At 37.4% G+C, this 17,044-nt stretch overlaps 1 protein-coding gene and 1 long non-coding RNA gene across 12 annotated transcripts in view; one reads left to right on the top strand and one right to left on the bottom strand.

Annotated features, from left to right (window-relative positions):
- DTNA (dystrobrevin alpha) overlaps positions 1-17,044 on the top strand; it is a 357,744-nt gene that overhangs the window by 49,358 nt on the left and 291,342 nt on the right. The gene's annotated exons all lie outside the window — the stretch shown is intronic.
- The window catches only part of LOC123287310 (uncharacterized), a 47,519-nt gene continuing 33,288 nt past the window's right edge, over positions 2,814-17,044 (bottom strand). For 2 of the 5 annotated variants that reach the window (XR_011504467.1, XR_011504466.1), the window contains exons 3-4: positions 7,898-8,526; positions 3,265-4,383 (exon numbers count right to left, since the gene is read on the bottom strand). This is a non-coding gene — a long non-coding RNA (uncharacterized lncRNA). Of the gene's footprint in view, positions 4,384-6,921; positions 8,527-17,044 lie in introns of those variants that run through there. The other 3 variants (XR_011504464.1, XR_011504465.1, XR_006530551.2) reach the window with 3 other exon arrangements.

Below are 17,044 nucleotides of genomic sequence, written 5' to 3'. Positions count from 1 at the left end.
CCCACATATAAAGTAGAGGAAGATGGGCATGGATGTTAGCTCAAGGTCAAGGCCAGTCTTCCTCAGCAAAAAGAGGAGGATTGGCAGCAGTTAGCTCAGGGCTAATCTTCCTCAAAAAAACAAAAATACTAGCATTTCAAAAATTTAAAAAGGACATGGTTTTGCCCTAAAAGACATATGGATTTAGGCAGGTGTAGATGGTAATTAGCAAGCTGTTCTGATAGTTCATAGAACAGTTTGACTTCAAGAGAGCAAAGGAGAGAATATCTTTCTTTTATTGTCCCTGTATTTTTTTTTTCATTTATCCATGTCACTGTGCTATTATAAAAGCAGCTGGCTGACTTACGTTATCTCTGTACCTGAAACTCAACAAAGGCACCTATATCCTCTTTCTGCCTTCTGCTCCCATATCATTTGCTGTTCAACAAAGGAGAACATTTGAGCTCTGATATATTTGAACACTTTTATTCAAGCATTAGGGATATGATTGTTACAGCACAGAGAAGAGGGTAAGTTTTATTTATCTAACTTAGTAAATGGGTAGTACATATTTCTCATGTGCAATTGAAAAAGAAACCCAAATTAGATAATAGCCATACCTTCTTATGTGATAGAAAACTGAACTATTTTCCAAAAATAAACTAAGAATACATACAGAGTATGTTTATAGTAAAAACTCAGATATGAGAGAAATTTGTTGCTTTTCACATTGAGTCAAAAGTAAATTTGAAGAAAATATGTACATAAAATTCCTTATTCTTGGGAATATTTTTAGGTAATAGTTATAACGACAATAAAAGTTATCTCTGCATCAGTAATGGAAACTGTTTGACCAATCTTCTTGCCTTTGACCATGACAGACTTCATGTATACCATTTTATAACCGTATTGAGCCAAGGATACAACTTCAGAATCACTCTCAACATGCTGTAACGACTATCAGTTGAACAGATGTTATATAGGATGAAAAGCTTTTTGCTGTGAATTTATGCTGGTTAATATAATTAATGAGTAGCACCAGGAAAAGAGAATTTGGTAGGGCTAAGATTGAATGATGAAGGTATTCAGTATGTAGTCTGAGATTCAATGAGGTTGGGGCCAGGTAAAAAATAAAAATCACCAGCAACATTAATGCCTGAAAAGAATTTTCTATCACTGCAAGCTTGTTTCATGGGGTTTTGTGATGTAGAAGTAAGGGAAAGATGTGAGATAGATAGGACTTGTGACGAACAGATGAAAGATCTGCATTAGAAATGTTCAGTTTTTCCTTAAGAATAAGAAGGAAGAACACAAGTGAAAAGAAACAAGTGACTAAAAGAGAAGAGCTGGGCCAAGCCCGGTGGTGTAGTGGTTGGGTTTGCCCCCTCTGCTTCAGTGGCCCAGGGTTCACAGGTTCAGATCCTGGGCACGGACCTACACACCACTCATCAGCCATGCTGTGGCAGTGTCCCACATACAAAATAGAGGAAGATTGGCACTGATGTTAGTTTGGGGACACTCTTCCTCACCAAAAGAGAGAGAGAGAGAGAGAAGAGCTATGGATTTGGGTTTTCAGGAGAGTTTGGGCTGGAATAGAGAGAGAGGTGTTTGGGAGATTTGGGGAAGTAACTGTCCTTTATGTAAAGAATATTGAGAAAGGCAGCTATGACATTTTATATGGGTTCTAAACCAATTGAAACACAATGCTATATGGCATTCTTTCCTTAAGAGACTGAGAGGAAGTATTCTTAATCACTTTTTTGAGTGTCAAACTTTCTTTATTTAGGTGGAAATCTGTACGTTGTCTGAACTACATGAAACCTTAGTTATGTGTGGACTACACTACAGGATTGTCCCTGACCACATCAGATGGTTTAAATCTACTTATACATCCTCAGAAATTCAAAAGTAAAAGATTATAAGTAGGTGCAGAGGGAAAAGCACCTACAATCCTAATTCCAGAAATAAACTCAGGTATTGTTTTGGCCTATTTCCTTCCAGGCATTTTTCAAAGCACTTTTACGTATTTCAGATCATTCTTTGTAAATATCTCTATGTCCTAAATATTTTCACTAACCTACTGTATAATTATTTTCCCATTTTATTAAAAAATATGTATAAATGTAATCATAAATTAACATTTGATACCTTATGTGAATATAGCATATTCTAGTAATATAGTCAGTGCTCTGTATTCTTTATATGTTAAGTATTTATACCCAACTTTGCAAATTAGAGAACAGATTTAGCTACTACGATAAAGAGACCCCAAAATTCAGTGGCTTAATCGAGTAAGATGTTTATTTCTCTTCCTCATGTAACAGTCTAGTGGTTGCTAAATTGTCTTGGGCTGGTAGGCATTTGTGCCGTCCTCAACATGTGGTGTCCATTTGTGGGCTAAAGATGTTCTGGCCATCCTTGAGCTCGGAGGAGGGAGAAGGGGGTTGTGGTAGCACTCACAATTATTTTTAAGGGCGAGATTCAGAATGGCACACATCACTTCTGCCCACATGACATTAGTAGAACTTAGTTGGCCCAGCTCAACTCTAAGAAAAGTTGAATTTTGTGCTGAGCACCCGTGTGTCTACATAAATTCTACTAGTGTGAAAGAAGGAGAAAAGGATATGAGGAGACAACTAGCAGCTAATTGCACTTTCAAATAGGATGTTGTGGGAATATCCATAAATTCATGAAATAGAAGCCAAATATAAACTGATGTAGGGTCATTTTGAATATCCTCATACAATCAAATTGCTAAAATTCCTGTAAGAAAATTTCTAAAATGGATTCTATTTTATGACTGACTTAGTTACTTAAAACTGGTATTGGTTTTTGTCTTAATTAATTACAGGATTACTCTTACTCTGGGTTGACTTTTAAATTTGATACTAGTTTCCTAATGTTAAACTGAAAAAAAAGTGACTACTCTTAGACGTCCACTGGAAATTTTATGAGCTGTAAACTCAATGGCAGTTCACTGACTTGCTAATTTGGAAAAATTAGAGGCGATCTACATTTACAAGTTCCTTTCAAGTAATCTAATGAAAGGTCAGGAATAAGAGGTTCAGTGTGACGACCACTGCCACCATGCTTGAGATTTCATTTCTGTTAACATGGCTACTGTTGCTTTTGGCCTGTGGAAGCAGTCACATTGTTTGCGGTATCAATCTTGTTAGTTGCTAGCAATTGTTGTGTTATTATCAATAAGCACATATCATTGTCTTTCAAGGCAAAGCTTTTAAAGATAGAAACACTGACTAAAGAGATTTAAGAATGCCATGAATTGGAATGTATCATCTTAATATTTATTGTTATAGTATATAAACCAAAAAAAAGTTACATCTACTTTATATGTTCTTCAAAAAGTTTTTTTTCATGTTTAAACTACTTTGGTAAAATTAATTTTTGCTACTTGTTTTCAGAACCCTCTTATGAATGCAGTCACCATATTTTATAAATCCTAAATCAAATGACAAATCTGACAAATATTGCTCTGATTTTTGAATAATTAGTTATGAAAATCTTGTGTATTAATATTAAACTGCTTTAAGCTATACACTTACTGAATCACCTATATTGAAAATAGTAATAATACTTAAAATTGAGAATATCCAAGAAAATGTAGAATATCTAACTGCTATATTTTTAATTTACTTATTTCTTGCTTTATTACACAAATAATTTGACAGAGTTTACAAAATAAAAAGGATTTTTAAAAAATCATAAACAGAAAAACATAAAATTGAGAGGAGAGAACAGAGCACAAACATGCAAGCCATAAGATTCTACGTATCTCCTAATGGTTTAAATTAACATTTGTTTCTGAGCTACCTGTTGGCCACAGTGAAAAAAGAAACATTATCACGTATATGATTTTCATTGTACAAAACATAGGAAATATACTGGATTTCCATGGGAAGAAAAGATTTTCCTGGAACATAGTCTTATTGAGGGCTTTGGACGCTCAGATACAGTGGGTGAACAGTGACCTTATGAACATTCCTGAAGCATATGCATTATCAGATTGCATAAAACAACATCTAGTATTATCTTTCCATAATATGTAAGGTTGTGGCACCAAAGTGTGTAACTAAATAAAAGAAAGTCTGTGAGAAGCTAAGATGATACGACGCAGGGATACCCCTTCTGATAGTCTTGTTTAATCCACAAGGAAAATCTAGATCATTTAGGCAAAATCTCAACTCTCCAGAAGTAAAAATAGACTTCACATCCTTCAAATTATGGTCGTTGCACATATTTAACGTATTCAACAGTTTCATTAGCCAGATTGCTCCTTGAGGGCAGGGTCTTCCTCTGGCACAAGCTCTTTTGCATCCAGAACAGACCTGAGTGCCTACTAAACCAACCCAGGGATCGTGGCTAAAGTCCATGAAATTAACATTCCTGCGGGTTGTGAAAAATAGGTTATTCAGTAAGACATAATATCCCCCAGTATTGAGAACCAAATGAGACTTTCAAAGTGTCGTAAAATGTTAATCTTTTTTCCATCTCAAAATACAATAAAACTACTTTCATAAAAAGTTCGGTTTTGAAAACAAAATTTTACATACGTCAATAACAAGACAGTTTTACAAGTCAAGTAATGATACCAGTGTGGTAAACATTACTTTGGTTTTGTTTTAAACTCTTTTATTTCACGACTTTTTATCATGCTACTCAAATTTAAATCCTATAAATAAAGAAATATATATGTATAAGGACCATGTATCATATTAACTAGCAGGATTTCTTAGAGTATATGATGTTAGCGTTTAAAATACAGATATTAAAAATATCTGTGATAATCCAATCATTTATTCATCCACCAAATATATTCTGACCAACTACCATATGATACCACAGGGAAAAAACTGGATAAAGTCTGAGCTTGCTCTGTCCTATTAGAATCTTAGAAATTTTGGTCTAGTGGAGGAGACCAAATCAAACAGGTAAATACAACATGTAAAGAAGACACGTACACACACACACACACACACATTTAGGTGCTGATACATAAATTTTTAAAAACAAAAAATAAGTAATTGAATGGAGAATGACCACAGGCACTATTCATATAAAATAGGAAAAGCCTTGCAGAGCAAGGACCTAAATAAAAACTGGGAACAAATCACCTGAATTTGTGAGGAAAGGGTATTCACCAGGGATATATATTTGCTACAGTTCTTGAGACGAGAAAATACTTGAATTTTTCCAGAAGCCGAAAGAAAGCCTGTGTTGACAGAGCAGAGTGAATGAGAAAAAAAGTTTAGTAAAAGGAGCTTGAACGAGGAGCAAGGACCAAGAGCAAGTTCAGGTAGGACCTCACGGCCATGGTAAGACCTTTGGATTTTTTTCCAAGGTGATGGGAAGCCATTGAAGCAGATGATTGACATGATCTGATTTCTATTTTTAAAAGCTCACACAGGCTATTGTGTGAGAATGGATTTTAGGTTAGGGATGGGAGTGGGAATTGGAGAAGAGGGTAAAAAGTGGAGGCAAAGAGACCAATTAAAAGTCTATTTTAAAGTTCACCTCAAAGATGATGGTGGCCTGGGCTAGAGTTGGAGTAATGGAGGTGAGGAAAAGTGGTTAAATTCTAAATACATTTCGAATATAAGACAACGTGATTTGCTGGTGGGTAGGACATAGGATGTGTAAAAAGGAAAATAAGTCAAATATTTCTTCCAGGCCTGAGTAACTAGGGGATTTTCTGAGACGAAAAAACTGTGGGATGGAGGAAACTTAAATCCATGTTACTAAGTGACAGAAGCCAATTCTAAAAGACCATGTACTGCGCGATTCCAACTCTATGACATTCTGGAAAAGGCAAAACTATGGAGACAGGGAAAAGATCAGTGATTGCCAGGGGTTAGGGGTGGGGGAAGGACGAATAGGAAGAGCACAGAGGATTTTTAGGTCAGTGAAAACACTCTGGATGATGTTATAATGGTAGATACATATCATTATACATTTGTCACTACGCATCGAATGTACAACAGCAAGAGTGAACCCTAATGTAAACTATGGACTTTGGGTGATAATGATATGTCAATGTAGGTTCACCAGTTGTAACAAATATACCACTCTGGTGGGAGATGTTGATAATGGGGGAGGCTATGCATGTGTAGAGGCAGTGGGTATATGGGACGTCTCTGTACCTTGCCTTCAATTTTGCTGTGAACCTAAAGCTGCTTTAAAAAAATCATCTTAATAAAATTTTTTAAGTAAACATGGATTAACCAAGACAAATCATGTTCAATAAAGTTTATTGTAAACTAGAAGAAAAAACTGTGTGAAAAGCTGGATGGCGGGGAGTGGAGGATCAAGAGTTCAATTTTGAACATCTTAAATTAGAAGAGCCTGTTAGTCATCCAAAGGTGATATTGCCTAGGCAGTCGAGTGTACAAACCTGGACTTCTTGGGAGGTATATAGCTAGAGTTGTAGATTTGAGAAATAGCTGCCTTTAGATGCTATTTAGAGGTGGAGCACTTGGTGAGATAACCTACTGAGTGTGCTTAGAGAAGAGAAGGAAGCTGAATATGGAGTCCCTGACACTCTAGCACTTAGATATTGTAATCAGGAGCTCCATCCATCAGGAGAGTCTGAGAAGCAGTGTTACATGAGGTAGGAGGATGCTCAGTTGCATCTTGTGTTTCAGCAATGAGGAAGTGTGTCGAGTGCTATTGAAAGGTTGGGTATGATGAAAACTGAAACTTGACTATTGGATCTGGGACCATGGGGTTTACTGACACTCTTAGTAGCTGTTTCTATAGAGTGGTGGGGATGGAAGTGTGATTAGAGTGAGTTAAAGGGAAAATGGGAAAAGAAAATGAAAGAGCAAATTTGGGGTTCTGCTGTAAATTAGAACAGAGAAGTGTGACAGTAACTGGAGGGGGATGTAGGGTTAAGGATGCTTTCTTTTGTTTTTTTTTTTATTTTTTAAGGTAAAGGTATTAATAGTACATTTCCTTGTAAGCTGATAGGACTGATCCAATAGAGAGGAGAAAATTAATGAAACAGGGAACATAATTGTAAGAACAAAATCCTTGAGGCAAGAAGGGATGGGAACCTGTGGACATGTGGAAGGCTCCAGCTTGGAGTGGTAATTCTGACAATTTATCCACTATAATGGGAAAGAAAGCAGATGATACAGCTACAGATGCAGCTAGGTTGGGAGATTTGGTGGTGGAAAAAGATTGTTCTTTTCTTATTGTTTGTATTCTTTCAATGGAATAAAAAGCAAATCACTATCTGGAAGAGAGGATTGGAGAGAAGATGTAGAAGGTTTGAGGCGAGAGGAGATGATGTTAAGTAGCCTCCATACATGGAGGTGAAAATTGACCAGGAAAAAGAAGCAAGATTGCCAGGCAGTGTTGAAAGCTCACTGGTGGTTATAAATATAGGAGAATAAGCAAGGCTAAAATCTTTAGCAAATGAAGGAAGTGACCAGAGCAGTAGATAATTGTACCAGGAGCTGGGTTTGTTTGCTTGTTTGTTTGTTTTTAAGGAGGAAAGGAAAAGGGCGTAGAAGAGGCAGTAAGTTGGATATTTACTGAAGTCAAACAAACAAACTTCAAACAAAGACACTTTCTAAAATATAAGGCCAGAGAATGACTAGAAATCAATAGCAGCAAAGACTGAAACAATTTACTCCGTGTTCCTGGTAAGTTCTCTTGCCTTCCTCATCCTCCAGCCTAAATCAGACACTCTTCACAGCTAGACTGAAGGGGAGGCCCACAGATTTTGTGTGCTCCCATGAGACCACCACCCTCCTCTGCCCACTGCCCTCTGCCCCGGATTCTCCCCCTCCCCCATGCCACAAACTTCCCATGATTTGTTTATTCCCAAGAAAGAGGCATTAATTAGGATCGCGTACCCTCCATCCCTAATTGACTGCCAGGACTATATCCACCACACCTTGCAGCTCTTTACTTCAGTCACCGTCAGAAGTCCGTGGCTCCCGCGTCATCCTTCTTCTCCAGCACAACGTTCTTCACATTTTCCTGGACATCTTCTCGTCTGACCTTATCTCTTACTATTCAACTTGTTTCATGAATGCCTTATTCTCAACCTCTTTTGTGAATGCCTTATATTTTAGAAAGTGTCTAAATCGAAAACTCCAGAAATTTACTTTTATCATTGTAATTTACCACTAGAATCCACAATACGGGACAAGGGTCTAATTTCAAACTGTTTCGGTGATATATAGTTAGAGTCCAAGCTCCCTGAATTGAATCTCGTGGAATTCAGGAAAATTGGGTAGATATGCATCTGTACTGTGGTAACACATTCCCTCCCATGGACTATTTTTCTTCTTTCTGAACTGAATGCTTCTTTGGTTTTATGCTACTCGTTAATGCCTACGTAGTAACTCACTTCTGACAAAGTCCTATCTACATTGCTAGTGTTTCATTTAACAAACCTGCCACTTGAGGCAGAGGTGGAATCTGAGGTGTTCGTAATATGAATCATTACTTGATTCAAGTTACTCATTTATTCAAATTGCTGAAGAAATGTCCAGAGACTGTAGAAATTCTGCTTCTCTCCTGTAAAAAGTGCAAAATTAAGAATTAAGGGTGGGGAGGTATTGTCTTAAATGAAGGTTAACAGACTTTAGGGTTTCATATACCTATATCACTTTTAAAAATTAAAAATAGGCAATTGGACAGAGGTTCGCCAACCATTTAAAAAAATCTAACACCTGTTTTCACCAACATTTCATTAAAGAATTGTGATTTTCACACTTTAAAAAGTCACTGCATTTCACAATATAACTGTATCGCATTGTCCTCATTTTTTTCCTTCTTTCTGTAATGGACTAATGAAAACCATAGCGTGGACCTACAATAAGCTGCAGACCAGAGTTAAGGAAACTGAATTAGCTGACCTCTGTGCAGTTACAAATATGATTTGCCATGATAATATTATTTAGTGGTATGCAAACTCGTGTACTTATCTCTCTTATTCAGTCTACTTCATTAAGCCCACTTAAAACTTCCATAAAATTTCCAGAAATGATACTAGAATCTATATTAGATGTCTCTCGTTATATTTACTTTGCTATAGTGTCTTCGAGCATTGCTACAAGATCGGATGCAGCTGTTCAGACTGTTTAATATAAACATTTTTTAAATTTAATAATTTGGTAAAAACACTATAGTGATAGTATTGATAGAAAATGACAAACAAAAAATGATGTATAATTTGTTACTTTAAGTTTAATATTTTCTCTTTAGCATATTTCCTAGTATTTTTATGAATAGGTTTACATTTTTGCATCTTGTAACCATAATGTACATGAGAGCACCTATTAGCACAAAGTTTCTGCGTAATTAAGTAGAAAATTCACTGAGTGATAGATTCTCAGGTCTATAAAATACATAAAAGGTCATCAATTTTAACCTCATCAGATGGGCACTTGAGTTTTCTTTATAGCCTTACCTTGGGAACGTCTAATGATGGGGAATTCACCATGTCTCCATTAAACCCATTTTATTATCTGCCACCTTAAAATTAACTTTACTTTTCATATATATAGCTTCTATAATTTCCACACACTTATCCTTTTTCTGGACCTGAACCACATAGATAAATTCCTTGCTTTTCCGTGTGATGGCTTTTCAGCCTCATATGTCATTCCTCCTCTCAGGTTCTCTCCAGGTTCGATAGCGTCAGTTTTTATGTCTACCGTTCCCATAAGATTTTCAAGCCCACTCGTTAGTCTGTATTCTTTCCATGAAATGTCTTCCAGCTTGTCGGTTTGACACTGGCTCAACACAGTAGTCTGCATGGTTTAACCAGCCCTGAATACAATAGAATTAGCACTTTACAATGCTGTATATAATAAGACAGCAGAAGATCTAATTTTCTTTCTATTCTTTTTCCCAAGCGCATCACATTGTGGCTTATGTTGATCTTATCTTCAACTACTATCTTTATGTATTTTGCACAATTTTTCCATTCCTATTTGTTTCTATATGGCATATTTAATGAAAATTTCACTTTGTTAGATTTAACCCCTTTTGCCAACCCATAAATATTATTTTCCAGCCTATAAATATTTCACATTTCCCTTCTATGGGTCTACATCTCTCCCAGCTTTGTTTCTTTTACTCGTTGGGGTGGTTATCTTCAGCGTCCCACCCAGCCGTGGAGGAGCTGACCAGGACAGGGTTGATAGAAAAGCACCATGGCATGCCACAGATGGCAGTTCAGTTGCCTCTGCATTGCCAGAGATTCATTCATCAGTGCCAGAGAGAAAAAAATACTCCAAATTCTTTTCTTCCTGTCAGCATTACTCACATTATTTTAAACATTTCTATAATTATCTATCTATGCAAAGAATTGCGTTAGGTGCTATGGGTTATTAAAGTGATTTGTGGATAGATTTATTGGGTCCTACTAAACACTGTAGTAGATCCGTCTTTCTACCTATAATATATGCCACAATTATGTAAAACTACTGATTATAAATTTCATTTTCAATTGACCTATAAAAACCTAAAATTTAAAATCCAATATGCCTTTGTTGACTATATAGATATTTATGGGTGGTTTCCGTTTAGATTTTATATATATGCACACATATACAGATGAAAAAAGTTCTATTTCTGTCCTTGAGGAGCTTACAGAGGCTCCATCAGGCCTTGGGAAATTCAGATTAATTTAATCCACTCTGTTTTCCCATGTAGTGATATTCAGAATGAGGCCAGGTTGCAATGATTTTTTTTTTTTACCTTAGCAAACCCTTCCCCTCCTTATGACTATCTTTTCCATGAAGTTTCATAAAATATCAATTTGATTATGATATTGTGGTCTGTCTCCTAGAGTCAAGCATGGTCTATTGACCACTTATGTTTGACATAACAAAGATAATCATCTGTGTTAGTGATTACATTGACCACATTATTGACTGCTTATGTTGTAAATAGTTTTCATGCATTATTTCACTTAGACCACGTGACACCACTTTATCATTACCCCATGTTACAGATAATAAAAATGAAATGCAGAATGGTCAAGTATGCCCAAAGCCGTATAACCAAGGGATGGAGCCAGGATTCCAACCCAGGCTGAGTCCAAATTCTAAGTTTTTAAAAATATGTCTTCTTGCCAATCACAGTCCCATATATGGCCCAGGAAGAACACAAGAATTACAGAGCCATAAACTGTCATGTGGACAATACATAATTGCCCCCAAAATTATGACGATAATAAAGGAATCTCTGAGGAAGTTGTATTTAGCAGACAGTAGACCAAAGATGTGTAAAATAGCGTGAAGTTCTAAAGGCAGCTGAAAGTCCAGAGAGCATTGTCAGCACCTCACATTTGTTCTTGGCTGAGAAAGCTGTCCTGACACAAGTACTCTGTCTACTTTGTAAAGTAATTACACCTGCACCTGTAATTAATTCTTTGGAAGTTAAACGGCATGGCAGAATCATCCGAAAGGAGAACCAGAACACTACCTCTTGACCAGTGCTGTAGCTACCTGCTCACCACAGTAAAATAGGGGATATGAAAGCCACTGGCGCCAGGTGTGGAACATCACAGACCCTGAATGAATGTTTATTAATGCACTCAAAGTACTGGTGTGCTGGACTTGGAAGGAATGGGCCACAGAGGACAACAGAATATCCCACAAAATGAAAACATAGCACAAATACTGTGCACGCACACACACACACATTCACACACAAAGAAACACTTGGAAAGTAATACTTGATTCACTCAAAGTGCTCTTCAACCCCGTGGCAGAGCCAACAGACATCTGGGAAACCAGAAAGATGAGGAAAAATTAGCCTGAGCTACAACAAGCACGATGGAAGGATGTGATGGCAAAGAGGTTTTTTTGTGCAAAATTTCAGGGCCAGCTGTTAACTTCAAGAGGTGGCTGCAAAGAGTGACAAGTGTGAACGCAATGGCTTTTTCACTTTGTAAAAAGCCAGTTAATTTTGTGAGTACAGGAAAATATTAACTATTTAAAGGAGAAATGAGAGTGCTTTCTTAGAGAGATTGTAGAGGTTAGTATTTTCTAGCCACTGACCGCAGGGAAACCATCATCAGTGGCATCATTTATAAGCACAAGGAATAACGGGGATGGAGCAAGACTGGGTTTTTTTCATATAAATCATGCTAAAACTCCAGTTTATCTTAATTTTAAAACACAAAACATAGCATACTACAATGTTATCGTATATTTCCTGCCCTAAGTCTATGGTTAAATAGAATAGTTTTTTGTATGACAGTAGAAATTGTTGCTACACTGGAAGCCTATTGATATAATTGAGTAATATGGAGAAGGTCTGTTCTTTCAGTATTCAACTAACTAAACAAAATCATAGTGGGAACTTCTTTTGATCTTAAAACAGAACTGGAGAGGAAAGTTAAGGAATGCAGTCTCAGTGAAGTTTTCCGTATAATTGTGAACCTTTTAAGGCGAGTTCAAAAGCTTAGTTGATATATCAGAATTTTAAATTAGAAGGTATATACATTTATAATCACATCAACATTGGTGTTTTATTTGGAAAACGAACAGCCATTTTACATAGCACTTTTAGAACCTTGTTGGGTAAAGTTTTAGGTATCTACCTCTGTATTCATGCGAAAGTGTCTTGTAGTGTGTGACTGGTGACCGTAATTACTCTCACTCCACCAGGCAGAAAGAGTGCTAGGTCCTCAGTGTTTAAGAGGAAGTCTGGAGACTTGCAATGTGTAAAACTGGTTGGCAATACATGACCAATGCCTAAAAGAGCCTTTAGGATAGTGTCAGAAGCACTTGGTACTGACTGGGTTATCCAGACTTGCAGGCACAACCTCAGGAAAATGTGGTGTGGTATAATGTGATTCTGGCAGGTGGCAGGTATAGTTCAAGGGTAGCCATCCTTGTCCAGCGGGATTCCCTACTAAGTGAGTGCGAGAGGCACAGGTGTAGAATCCTGTCACAGGAAGCGGATGGATAGCTCCTTGGCAGGATACCAAATTTGGGGTAGAACTTGTTGAGGGTTGATGGGAAGGGGACATAGGAAAGTACCAGTCAGGGCAGCCAGTCAAACAGAGGATCTGATTGGCAGTGGAGGTGATGGTAGTGACATGAGAAGCCCTGCCGTCTGGCTCCCCAATGGGCCTTGGGTCTGGAAGTCCCAGTTAATCTTGAGTCCCTTTGGGGTAGAAGGGAAGAATCACTGTGCAATGTTCCAAAGGGGGACAAGGATATGCTGTGAACCCAAGGTTATGTTCCTGCTAGGATAGTCACTCCATAGTAAATTGTTAAGCTTTTAAAAATGTCTGTTATAGTCTTGTTACATATTTCCTAATGCGTGATAAATTCCACCAGGTACTACGTTAGTTAACAACAGAAAAATGCATTGGTTGATTTTTAAATATAGAATATTTAACTTAAAAAAATAGACCTAACAGTTTAGTTTCATAGTAGCATGTAAAGCATTGAAATGGCTCAGGGTGTGCCTTTATTCCACCCTCCTTGTGTAAGCGATGTGTGCAACAAAATGTCAGGTACACAGGTACACAGTTCCCACCCCCTGATGGACTCAATCTTCTGCCCAACTCTAGGGTTTCCTGAATTACATGTAATAATGTAAATTTTTAAACATATTTTTTAAATGGCAATAGGTAGAGTTTAGTGCAGTTTGTTCAATTCAGTATCTCTTTCTTCTTTTGTATAGTAAGAAAGAGAAAAAAAAATTATTGGTTTCTCATGGCAGGTTGTGGAATAAGGTTAGTAGTTCATGAGGTCAGTTTCTTCTGTGTCAGCACTTTTCCAGCAAGACCTAAGGTCCCAAGGGTGCAGAGCTTTCTCAGAGCACAGTGTGCAGGGTGTTTATTCAGAGATCGTTAATTAAGAATCTACAGATGCTCAGCTCTGCACTACATACTGTAGGAAGTCTTTAAAATGCAGCTTTCCTGTAAATTGGTCACAAGAGCATAAGAAATGCCCAAATGCTTTCAAAATGATTTTACTGGTCCACAATAAGAAAAACACGGATCTCCCCTGTCCCCAGCAGTAGAATATATTTCTTCTCATGTTTTCATGCTCCTTCCTTCTGGTCTCTGTCTAACGAAAGGCATTAATTTCAGTTCACACTAAGTGAAGACTTGGAGTCGCTCTGCAACCGTTGATCAGTGATACGAGCTAATTTTCCTGGAGATTTGTCCTATATTTAATTTACATGGAGATCCGTCCTATAAACTGAGTCCAGTACAGTACTTTAACTATCTGCCCTCTAAACTGCTCACGGTTCATCCTATTCAGCGTTCTGCTTTGGTCAGTGATGCTGTAAGCAGTGTCCTAGAACACCCTGTTTGAGTAAATCAGGGAATATCCACCACTTTTTACATTCTGAGAGATTGTGAGCAAGTCCTTATTTACCCATCTCACATCCTACTAGACAAGGGCCACCCCTGCCCAGCTTAAGATTTCAGCAAACCAGTTTATTACCAGTTAACTTTGATTGTTGTCTAACTATGAATTAATCATGCCTCCTTAATATGTGAGAAGAGTCCCAGAGATTAATTCAGATTATCAAAAGGAGCTAGGACCATGCATGACTTCCTGCTTGACTAACTCCATGCTAATAAATATGCCAGTGATAAATTAGTCACATAGGGCCCATTCTCCAAGAAACTCAAAACCCAAGACATAATTGACGCATCCGACCTGATCTTGCAAACATCAAGTCAGCACTAAACCTTTAAAGAAAGCTAAGGTGACTTTTTGTGGGTAAAATGTGTGTTATTTAGTGAAGGACCGTGGGGGAGGGGAAGCTACACAGTAAGTAGCTGCCCTTATTTCATTCTAATTTTCATGAGTAAATATTGGTTATTATGATGTTGTCTAAAATGATATAGAGGGAATAATTATAACATAAATTACTATATGTTGGTGATTTACTACAAGTGTGGACAGTTTTCACAAAGATTAGAGATTTTTATAATAATATTTTGAGAGAAATTGTTTTCTGCCTTTTGTAAATTTGATCATCAGGCTCTGTCACTCACCAGCAAAAGAAAACATATATATATTTCAAAAGTGTAGAGGACTTATTTTTTTCTTATAATGACAATTTTTAAATTAATAAATTTCTAACTCTTGATACCAGGGAGCCTCAGTCAACTTGTCATCTTCTTGCCTTTCCTTTCCCTCTGCCTCCATCAAAAAGAGAGTTATAAACAGCAAACATTGATCTTGCTATGGATTTTGCTCTGAGCTGCAGCCAGCCAAGGAATTACTCTATTGTATGTGTCACTGCGAGATGTCCTGGGAGAAGTGTTACAAGGCGAGAATGACTCTGTGCTCTGACCTGGATGCATAAGGCCCGACTCAATGAAAATTACAGGCCGCTTGATGCGGACGAGTATTTGAAAGACATCCATGATTATTTTTCAAATGACATTGGGTTTTTAGAAATGCACCTTACTGTTTCCCTTAAATGAGTTGTTTTCACTTTTTCTTCATCAGAAAACAGAACATTCCTGTTCATATAAATTGTGTGTTCTTTATTTATAGATATAGGAGGACAAACTCAACATTTGAAAATCATTTCTAAAAAGACGTGAGGCTGAGTTCAGATGACAAATGTTGGAATAATTTAGAAGAAGGCTATTGGGTATGATGCCTTGGCTTTAAGAATATGAACTTTAATGTACTCTAGATACAATATGTGTCTACATATACCAGCCAAACTGTAATCGCAGCAACCAAACTAAATGTTAGCCCAGCCAGAACCTTTCTTGGATGATTTTGAGTTAAATCCAAAAGAAATGAAACTGAACAAGATTTAATGAAAGATTGAAAGAGTATCATGTAAATATAGCTGAATTTTAATGATTGAAGAGTGAATATTTTTGGAAGTTGTGGCAGCCTTTTACCTCCTGTTTTCTTGAGGCTTGTGGGGTTTATCCTTGGGTTATGATTCTCTGCTCTGAATTTAGCGATTGGACGTTTAATTGAGAAATGCATGGCTTACCCTGCCTGAACAGACAGGACTATGTGGTCTCTACCTACAGTCTGCCTGGGTCCGTGCACTTGGTTCATTCACAAAGGTTAGAGGATTCCCTAGACAGGGAACCAGACCCTGAGGGGAAAGGGGCACCAGGCAGCCCAACGAGGGAGCCTCTGTCTCTCTCCGGCTGGATTCTTTTCTGTTCTTTTTTTTTTTCTTTTCAGTAGAAACAAGCTAATGTGAAGAAGACTTGATGATAATTAACATTATGCAGAGCATTTTATAATTGAAGCATTTATTTCAGCATTTAAAAACAAAGTATTAAAAAGAAAGTATCAAGGGATTAAAAAAGAAATCAAACCATGTGCTTTGATTTCCAAGATTTTAAAGAAATATTCATCATTTGTTTGTATCTTTGCACACCCCTTCCTGACGCCAAGATCCCTACTAGGTCTGGGTTGATCTCCTAAGCATCCGAGAGTCAAACCCACTAATATCTGGCTCTACCTCCTGGTTCTTCTAGGGCTTAAAGTGACCCCTGAGCAAAACTACCTTCAGATCTTAACAGCCACATTCTAATGTCATTAGTAGAGAGGAACTGCATAATGGTATTGTAATTGTCCCTTTGTTCTTTCTAATGCGTGATCAATCAAAACCATTTTGCCTTGGAGGAGAAAGAGGAAGCAAGTTTGAAAGTGTTCTGCCCCATTTAGATGTTCCTATTTGAATCCATGATTTCTATCAAGTCTCTAGAATGATGATTCTTCAGCAATCTTACCCCACTGTGGTGTTTCTTCCCCTTATCCCCACCTTAGTAAGAAGTTCTACCTTCTAACAAATCCCTTGCAAGCCAAGAACAAGTGTAATCTCGAGCCTCTCCCTGGAAACTTGCCTCCTGATGATTGCTTCAGACTATTCCTCTCTCTGCTCCCACTACCAGTGTGGTCACCAGAGCCCGGTCACTTCTGTCTTACAAGCGCTGGTCTCTAACTGACCTTCTGATCCTCTGTGATCTGTCCACACTAGAGCCAGAGGGATCTTTCTAGAATATAAATCTTATATCAGGATCTTCCCTAAATCCAACCATAGAAGGATCTCTTGGTTT

The sequence above is a fragment of the Equus asinus genome, chromosome 7 (assembly GCF_041296235.1).
Source record: "Equus asinus isolate D_3611 breed Donkey chromosome 7, EquAss-T2T_v2, whole genome shotgun sequence".
NCBI classification, from domain to species: Eukaryota; Metazoa; Chordata; class Mammalia; order Perissodactyla; family Equidae; genus Equus; species Equus asinus.
Note: the sequence above shows the minus strand (reverse complement) of the source record. Positions and strands in the feature narration are given on the sequence as shown.